Raw genomic sequence first — 9,378 nt, 5'->3', positions numbered from 1 at the left:
TCCCAACCTCATTCCCATTTTGCTGACGAGAACAGGCGGCCCCGGCATGCCTTAGGCAAGCCACTGACGCCCCATGTGCCTTGGGTCTTTACAGTTTTCTATCTGTAAAGTGAAGGGTTTGGACGAACTCATGAAATGCCCAGGATTGACATCTAGAAAAATCCATATTGACATATGGAGCCTCCACAGTCCCAGCTCCCAGAACAGGCCTTAACCCAGAGAAGAGCTCAGCAAATGTTTGGATATTGATTGAACAAATGACTGAATCAATGAGAGAGGCTGGCCTTGGTCCCCGCCCCTGCACTGGCCTGGGGCTCCTCACTCCCTGCCCCACCCAGCTGTCCAGATCCGCACCCCAAACCCTTAAATACCACGTGACAAGTCTCCTCACCAGGACCCGGGTCTTGGGGAGGAGGGCCAGTCGCAGAGGGGGATTTAACCACAGCCTCACACTCCCCGCCTCCATCCAATCCCTGCACGCACCCGGTCATTGTTCCGAGCACACGCGGATGAAACAGGCCGGCGGCTGTCTTGGGCAGGAGAAGCCAGAGCTTACAAGATGCGCAGCAGAAGGCCCTGCACACACCACATCCAGCAAGAGAAAGCCAGGGGATTTCCTCGTCGTTCCTCAAACACGCTGGCGAAATCCAGCCTTCACACCTTTGCTCAGCAGTTTCTCTACCTCCTCTGCTGGCATTCTCCCTGCTCCTCAAATCCTACCCCACATTCAAGGCCCGCCTCCTCCAGGCAGCCCTCCTGGGGTATCCTGGTGCTTTCAGAGCCATCATGTTTATGTTGTGCCCCTCGACCCAGAATCATGAGCTGTTGGTACAGTACTTTGTCACCTGTGTGACTTGACTATTCTTAACGTAACTGGACAGTAGAGTTGGCGAGGGCTGTGCTTTTTCTTTCCCTGACCTCTACCCTGTCCTTCAACCCAGGGCTGAGCAGAGAGTTCCGCAGACCCTAAAGTGACATCCAAATGCAGATTCCAGAATCTCAGAATCCAAACTCCTTGGCCTCTCATTTGGAGATAAGGAAAGGGAGGCCCAGGAAAGCCCAGGGTGTCATATGAGGCCCCAGGAGTGCTGGGAGCCTGAGTCTGCCCATACCTAGTCTTGGCTCTTCCCATCACCCACACTGTCCCCAGGAATTTCAGCTGGGCCGAGCAAGGGTGGTACAGAGGGGACACAGGGCCATGCAGTGCCCAAGCCAAGGCGCTCCAGGGACTGGAGGGGAGCCAGACTGTACTGGAGAACAAGGGGTTTCCTGGGAAAAAGGGTTTTTAGTGCTAAAACTGGGAAAGTCCCAGGCAAACCAGACTGAGCTGGTCACTGTGACACTGGCTCTTGATGACACCCTAGAGCCCTTGGCTGGACTTTTCCCTGCCTGCTTGGTTTGGCTGAGTGAGCCATAGTTAGGCCTGGCTCAAGTTGGGCCAAGAAGTTTCTTCCCCCTGCAGAATCCAACTCTTGGATGGAGGGCCTTGAGAGAAAAACATCGCCAACGAGTCATGCTGAAGGCAGAGCCCGGGACAGAGAGCCCGCCAGCCTGGCTGCAGAGTTCTTCAGAGCGGCCCCGGGGGTGGCCGACCCGAGGCCTGGCACTCAGGTCTTCTTCACTTCTTTAGCCATTCCTTAAGGCTTCCAACAAATCCAAGTTTCTGCCTTTCTGACGTCCCTGCATTGTTCAAATCCCCCTAATATATTCTTGTATATTACCAGCATCTCTCATTTTTGGCCCTTCTCAGAGTTGCCCATTTTTATTTATTTGCCTGGCATTTTGAGGCATGCCAGTCTGAGACTTCCGAGGGCAGAAAACAGGTATGTCTTTGGTTACCACCAGTGGCCAGCACCGAGCACAGCACCGGGCACATGTGAATCACAATAGCTACGTTTTTTAAGCACTTAACCATGTGCCAGTTGAACAAAGGAAAGAAAACTAAAGGCCTTCTTAAATGAGCTGGGGCAGGTTTCTGTGGCTGGCAGCCCAAAGGACCTTGAGTAATGAATGACTTTCTTCAAGGGAGGAGCTAAGGGCCTCCCTTTGTGCATCCACTTATTTGTTTATTTTATGTAATGAGTACTGAATGTCAATGACAAGTGGAATACGGCATACAGTCCTTGCCTCAGAGCAATGGTTTGCAAACCATCAAAATCTCCTGGAGGGTGATTCCATAGGTGTGGAATGGTGCCCAGGAAGGTTTCTTTCTCACTAGTTCCCAGCTGATACTGATGCTGCTAGTTGGGAATCACATTTTGAGAAACACTGCCATATAGGAATTAAAACTTTCTTTGGGGAGAGGGGATTTTCACACAGGTAACATTTAAATGCACAGCAGACAGAACAAGTATATTAGTTAGAATTTTGGCCGCTCAGCATCTATTTCCTCTTCTTTGGTAGCAACACCCTGATTTCCTTTTGAGGAGCCAACCTTCCTTAGCCCTTAGGCCATGTGCTCACGACTGAGCTCCTGCCAGGCTCTGGGAGGAGAACATGTACGTGCCTCAAGAACATCCAAGTAGGGAAATGAGCCCACCTGGTCACATGACCCATACGGTCCAATCAGACTAAATCCTAGGACCTTTGCAGAAATCATTAGGAAACAGGACTGTTTTTTTTTTTTCATGCTGGACTAGAACTGGTAGTGGCCATCTTACCAGAGTGAGGGACAGCTCCTCTGAAAATAAGGAAAATAGAGGAGAGGGAATACTTTAATTTCCCTGGATCCAGCCATGCCTGAAGCCAGAAACTGCTAGGTTTGTCAATTTATGAGACAATAAATTCCTCTTTCTGCATACTTGACTTTTTAGGGTGGGGTTGTCTGATGCATACTAGAAAGCTTCCTATTTGATACAAAGTACTCCAGGAATTTTGAGGTAGGTCATTCCTCTGGGTCAGGAAAGGTTCAGGGAGAGTCAGAGAAGTGAGAGGAGAGGGCATTCTAGGCGGATAGCTGGGAGAGTGGAGCCCACAGGCAGTGATGAGGTGGGGGAAAGGAACAAGGTCCAAGCAGGGGACACGCAGAGAGCAGCTGGGCTGGCCCCGGGTGGCTGGTGGGGAGCTCAGTCGAAAGGGGACGTCGTGCCACTCTGATGGGAAAGGCTGTTTGCCTTCTGTGGTCCCCTTCCCTGAAGAGGTCACCTCCAATGCCAGAAGTCCCCAGAGCCTGCTGGGCCCTCGAATCCAGATTTCCTGCCCAGACGGGGCAGATGGGATGAGGTCATGGCTGGGGAGTCTTTTATTCTCTTGCTAAGCTTCTTCTTTCAGTAGCAATTGCTGTCTTGCTTAATCTCAGAATTATCTGATTGTCACAGTAGAGTTTTCCACATTAGGCAGGGAGCCAACAAGTTACTTAACCTATAATTGCCCTTTAATGAAGCCCATCTTCAGAGCTGAATTGTCAAAGGGGAACTTGTAAACACACTGCGAGGTCCAAGACCAAGCCGGCCCCAGACGTGGAAGGGGCGCCCTGGCGTCAGCCGCCTTTGTCTGAGTTACGAGGGCTTCATCGCCGCTGCCACCCGCAGCACAGAGAAGGAGTCTGGTGCTTGCAGCAGTTGCCAGAAGCAGGTTCAGCCTTTGTAAAAACAAGCGGGGGGTGCCTGGTTCCCCTGCACACATTCCCCTTTGCCAAATGCCTCCCTCCCTCTCCCCAGAGCTCTAAGAGCTGGGAAAGGCCCGGCCAACTTTATGATTAGAGCTTTGCAGAACCTAAGCAACATCTATCTTCAGTGAAACAATGTGGTGGTGGAAATGTGGCCAGCGATGGTCTGTGCTATGTGAAGAGGCGGTGAGGCAGGCTGGCGTCAGAGAAGAAGTCATACTGTAACCGGCTGCTGGGGCTGGCCTTGCTTCGTGACCAGGTGTCCACCCTCCAGGAGTTCCCAATCAAATCTCAGAATGTCAGAGGTGAGCTGTCAGAGTCAAACATATTCAGCTGCTTCATAACTCTTTTGCTATTCATCCAGGGCAACCAGGACAAGGGAAGCAAAATTGATGGAGCACCAACTATGTGCCAGGTATCATGCTAGGCACTTTAGGTACTTTATCTCCTTTAATTATCAGAACAACTCTAGGAGCTCATTCATAGTATTCTGATTTTGTAAATGAGGAACACGAGGCTAGAAAGGTTAAGTAACTTGCCCCAAGTCACACAGCATGTGGGTGTGGGAGGTAAGATTTGAACTCAATTTCGTTAAATGTCAAGGCTAGTGGATGCTCCCTCCACCACAACCTGATGGAATCTTTATCGACACAATACTAGCCTAAGGTTAATAAGGGGCGCAGCGAAGAAGGGCTGCAGATTCATGGATAAAATACTATGATGTCTGGGATTTGCTTCAAAGTGACCCAAGACTGTGGTGAGGGAAGTGGAGAGGAGTAGAAATGAAACAATATTGTGAATGACAGGTGTGGATACTAGGCGGTGGGTACATAGGGGTTCATTATACAATTTTGTCTAAATTGTATATATTTGAAATTTGTCATTATGGAAAAACGTTTAAAAAACATGGCACTTTCTCTGACAACTGGTTCCCCTTTCCAGTATCCCTGTAACATTACACACGTGGGCGGTCACTGCCTGGCACCCACCACGTCACCTTTGAGTTACCTTTAAAATTATCTGTGTCCTTCCAAGACCCTAAGGATAAGTGTGGTGTCCACCTTGTTGGCAAATAAATGTTCATAGAATGAATAAAGGAAGAATGAGTCGGACACACAGTAGGCATTCAATGACTATCTGAATGAATGGAAAACCCAAAGAACTGGGCCGTGCAGGTTGCTGGATTTTAATAGGGGTAAGGGTCATGGACAAGGCCTGCTAGGCGGGGGACCAGCTTGAGCCAAGACACAAACAGCACGCGAGGCCAGTTCAGAGATCGGGGAAGAGGCGAGGCCTGTCCCAGCCAAACAGTCTCCAGTGAGAACACGCTGCCCAGGAGGGCTGGCGTGTCCACTTTTTAATAATTCATATTTCACAGACACAGCACTGAAAACTTTTTTTTTTTTTAAATCACCATGGCAGGGTCAATCCCCTGCCGTGGCTGTGAAAAGTGAGGCTCTCGATTTCAGTCTCAGCTCATTAATTGAAGCAAGTTGGCCGGCATGAGCCTGGAGGAAGGCAGCTCCAAATGGATGTTGACACACTTTTGAGCCCTCAAAGGAAACAAAAGAAATCAATTAAGGGGCTAGCCTGGAGTTCCAGTTAGGAATCTGAATCCTGCTGTATTTCCTAACAGGCCCCAGCAAGAGAAAGGAAAAAAAAGCCTCTGTCCCCAGGCCACCCCGAGACCCAGGGCCATGGGGAAAGTGAGGACAGAAAAGGCAAGGGCAGGAGTCTGGGATGGTTTGGGATCAGGTCTCCCCGGCAGGGCCTGGCCTGAGTCCTGAGCCTCTGCAGGCCATGCGGTGTCTGGTCTGCCACCAGCCTTCCTGGTAAAAACCACACTTGGTCCCTGGCTTGGGCTGAGCCGCCAAGGAGGCCTGCAAGACTAATGACACTTTCAAAGGCCTTTCTTGAATGACAGACTCATTCCATCAAACACAAGTGCACCAATGGTGACCCCTGTCAGCCAAAGTGGTGCTGATGCAGAGCACCGGAAATCTGTTGCCTTTCGTAAAGGGTATTCATTTGGGGTAAAATCTTTCAGTTACAAGGCCCTAAAGAGTCCAACTCAAGGCTGTTTTCTCACCAAAGTCTTTTGCCATGTGTTGAAGCAAGATGACGGGTGATCTTTCCTGGTCTCTCTTTCCTTCTTCCTCTTAAGGCTTCTTGGGTCCAGCTTCTCTAATCTCAGCTGTAGGCTGCATAGGGCTCGTTTCTTTCCAGGCTTAGCAGTGCTATTTTCTTCAGCTGCAAACTATCAAATGAATGGCTCATCTTGCCCTAGGCTTTAGCTGTTTGAGTCTTCTCTACTCTGACATCTATGGAGCTCTCTCTCTCTTCCTATGTATCTTCCTCTGTGTCTTCTGGAGTGAGCGCCCTTTTATATCAGCCCACCAGGGGGGCGGGGACTTAACCTGAGTTACACCCTACCGATGGGTTGGAATCAAAGCCCTAACCTTAACATAATTTAATCAAAGTTATCTCAGCTGAATCTAATACAATCAAAGGGTATCACACCTAGAGAAACAGACTGGTTTGCAATCATAATCCTTATCTTTTTTGGGATTCATACATAATCTCAAACTGCCACAATGACCACAGCCCAAATGTATGCAGCTTTTTTGAATTAGCAAAGAGCTTCAAAATCCCTAATGTCATCTCACCTCACAACAAGTCTGGGAAAGAGGAAGGAGAGGGACGGAAACTGAGGCTCAGAGGAGAGATATGATGTGCCCAGCATGGTACACCTGGGAAGTGGTGGTGCCAGGATGCATCCCTCTAACTTTCCAGGGATTCTGTATTCAGGCCAGGTTAGGGCACAGGTCCCTGTTCCCCTAGTTCTCATGGCCTGCCCTGGCACTGGCTGTCATGGACATTCAGACCAGGTTAGGACAATCTCTGTATTGTTCTGCTGTCTAATGGAAATATCAATAGCTCCCATCTTCCAAGGCTGTCTCTATCTCATTTGTTCAAATTATTTTGTGTTCCTGGAATATCAATCAGCCTGGGAAGGTTGAAGCAACAAATTTCTTTTAGGATAAGGGAAAATAAACTTACATTTGTCTAGTATAATAATTTCTTATGTCATAGCACTTCAATTTCTCAAAAGGGCTTCCTCTGCATTTGCTGTCTTATTTGATATAAGCAGTGATCCTGTAAGATATCTAGGGTGATTATGATCATCTTCTTTCATAAAGATGAGGGAATGAAGGTACAGATTAGTTATATGTCTTGCCCAGCGTCTTATTTTCTGCCCCTTTCACTTTCTGAAGTTTTAAAAGCATTAAGTCAATCTTTATCTTTAGTTTTAAAAATGAGTCTTAGAGTAGATGGAGGAATTCTTTCCTCTATTTTTAAGAAATTGATTTTACTATAAGGCAGTAATTATTACACATTTAACACCTTGTTGCCTTCTTTATTCTTTTTTATGACCTTACTCCTACTAATTTTAGAAGGTTTTAGCAGTTAAAGTATTTTTGTTTCTATGTATGAAGGCTAAAAAATCATTTTTCCCCATAAAATACAAGAGAAACCAATTTCATCATTGAGGAAAGGTAAAAACTGAGATTCTTCTTAAAATTAGTCCCAAGTGGCACTTAGGAATTTAGTTGTAGGCTGCTGTGCTGACATCATGACAAACCAAAGTATAACGTTGGGTCTAGTTTTGTTTTGGTTTTCTTTTCACTATCCAGTGCTCATGGATTAAGTTCTGGAAATGTTCCAATTGTAAGGAATTTAGATTCTGATGTGGGTATTCTTCTTGGGTTGGATGCTGGTGAGGCACAGTTTGCCAGACCCAGGTCAACTACCTAGTAATCATCAAGGTAAAGAATTCATCATCTCCTCTTTGGTATTCCATTCCCTGGAATTCTATTCGGTACAGCAAGATACCTCCAATCCCACCAAATCCTTTCACAAACTGAGATCCTTCTTGTGACTTATCTGTGACATTTTCTAATGTAGCTCCAAATTTTTAATAGTTGTTAGCAAATCATTCTAGCAGGGGCATGCTTTCAATCAGCTCATGTTCCTATCCTGTCTTTTTGTCTGTGAAATGAAATGTATCCTTCTCTGGTTGTGGAGTTGGATAGAGAATTTTCTCCTCCTCTGTGCCTTGGCATTAAAAAACACATTTCATTATATCCAGATTTTCATAGACTATTAGAATCTCTACGGCTCCCATTTCCAAAGCCTTTAGTTTATCTTCAACTCCAAAACAATACTTGCCCATGACCTGGATGATTTCATCAAAATATCATCCTATTAATTTCTTCTCTTGAATAAATTTCACATTGGAGAGAACTTCAGTAGATAACTCAATAGCTTGGTTGAATTCATTTTCACCTCCATAGGATATATCAACTAATTGTAACACTTTTGATTGCAACCTCTGATGAAACATATCAGATTGACTTAGTTCAGCTTTAAAGTCAGATATTCCAGCTAAAATGAGGCCAGCCACATTCACTTTGTCCCCAGAAGTAAACAACGGCACAGCAGTCTCAGTTCCTTTCTGAACATAGTTAAATTGCTTTTCCATTCCTAAATGGGCAAAACGCAAGGCAGACTGAATCCCTATAACGTGCTTCTCTGAGAGATCCACAGTGAGTTTGTGCAGGACATCTCTTGTGTTTCCTTGGAGTGTGCCCCAAAGTGCACCACTGCCATCTATTACAATAAAGCCAAACTTGCTGTCATCTGAGAGTAGTGCTATAAGAGACTCTACGTATTGTTAGTTTGAAAGGCTCAAAGTCAATGTTGATTTTCTTTTCCTTTCCATCTTCCATTACAGTTGTTCCTCAGTGAACAACCAGACATTTGGGGATGCTTTGTTATAAAAGTCTGAATCTCTGTTGTACAGATGTAATGGCTCCCAGGACTGAGAGGCGGCTTCCTGGGGACAACGTGAAAAGCTAACATTTTTCCACTCGTGAAATCTGACCTTTGGGAAGAATCATCAACCAAATCATGCTTGTGCCCTTCCCGTTGGCAGCACTGGGGTCGTCCACTACTTCTCCCCTCCTCCTGCCTGAGGGCCCAGTCCTGGGTGGTGGAGGCTGCTCCTCCAGGCAGCGGCTCCCTGGCGGTGGCAGCTCTGACATAAGGTACCCGCTTTATTCTTTGTTCTCTTTGGTTCTCAAAATTTAAAGATGAGTTTTTTTCTTTTGAAGCCAAAATGCTAAATTTTAGAAATCGTGACTTTGTGTAGCTAGGCTGAGGGGGTGGGTTGAGGCAGAGCCCAGGAACAATTGAGAAAGTTAGCTTCTTTCTTAGGTGTTGGCTCAAAATTCCTTGGCAGGCGTAAGGGAAGGTTGCCCATCCAGGGGATTTGTTGCCCCCCAAGTTCACAGTTGCCATCAGCATCTATCATATTGTTAACAGCCAGGTGTTAAGTTGTCTATCTTCTCCACTAGGCTGTGGAGCTCCCCGAGAAGATAGGGAGGGGCAAGATCAGGTTCAAGTTTTATAAAAAGTAAAAAAAACAAAAACAAACTTTGGTAATAGTGGAATTGAGGGGAGGGACAAGTGTAGGAGACAACCCGAGGTAGGGATCTTGCAGCAATCTACAACAAAAAACCTGGGTAAGGGAAGAAACTCTCAATAAAAATAGGAACCAGAGAGATTAAGAGGAAGAGTGGACTCCTGGGTCCTTTATGATGTGGAATCTGTGTCCATCTCTTTAATGCAGGAGGGAGGGTGAAGGAGAAGCTCTCAGATCCAGATCTGAGCTCTCGGTAGATGAATGGCTATACTGTGCTCCAAGCTAG

General features: G+C 46.7%; 1 pseudogene; it reads right to left on the bottom strand.

The window, feature by feature from the left end:
• Positions 1 to 7,415: 7,415 nt before the first annotated feature.
• Positions 7,416 to 8,712, bottom strand: LOC101419133 (eukaryotic peptide chain release factor subunit 1 pseudogene; annotated as a pseudogene).
• Positions 8,713 to 9,378: the final 666 nt, after the last annotated feature.

The sequence above is a fragment of the Dasypus novemcinctus genome, chromosome 3 (assembly GCF_030445035.2).
Source record: "Dasypus novemcinctus isolate mDasNov1 chromosome 3, mDasNov1.1.hap2, whole genome shotgun sequence".
Classification (NCBI taxonomy): domain Eukaryota; kingdom Metazoa; phylum Chordata; class Mammalia; order Cingulata; family Dasypodidae; genus Dasypus; species Dasypus novemcinctus.
The sequence above is the reverse complement of the archived record's forward strand: the minus strand, read 5'-3'. Positions and strand labels throughout refer to the sequence as shown.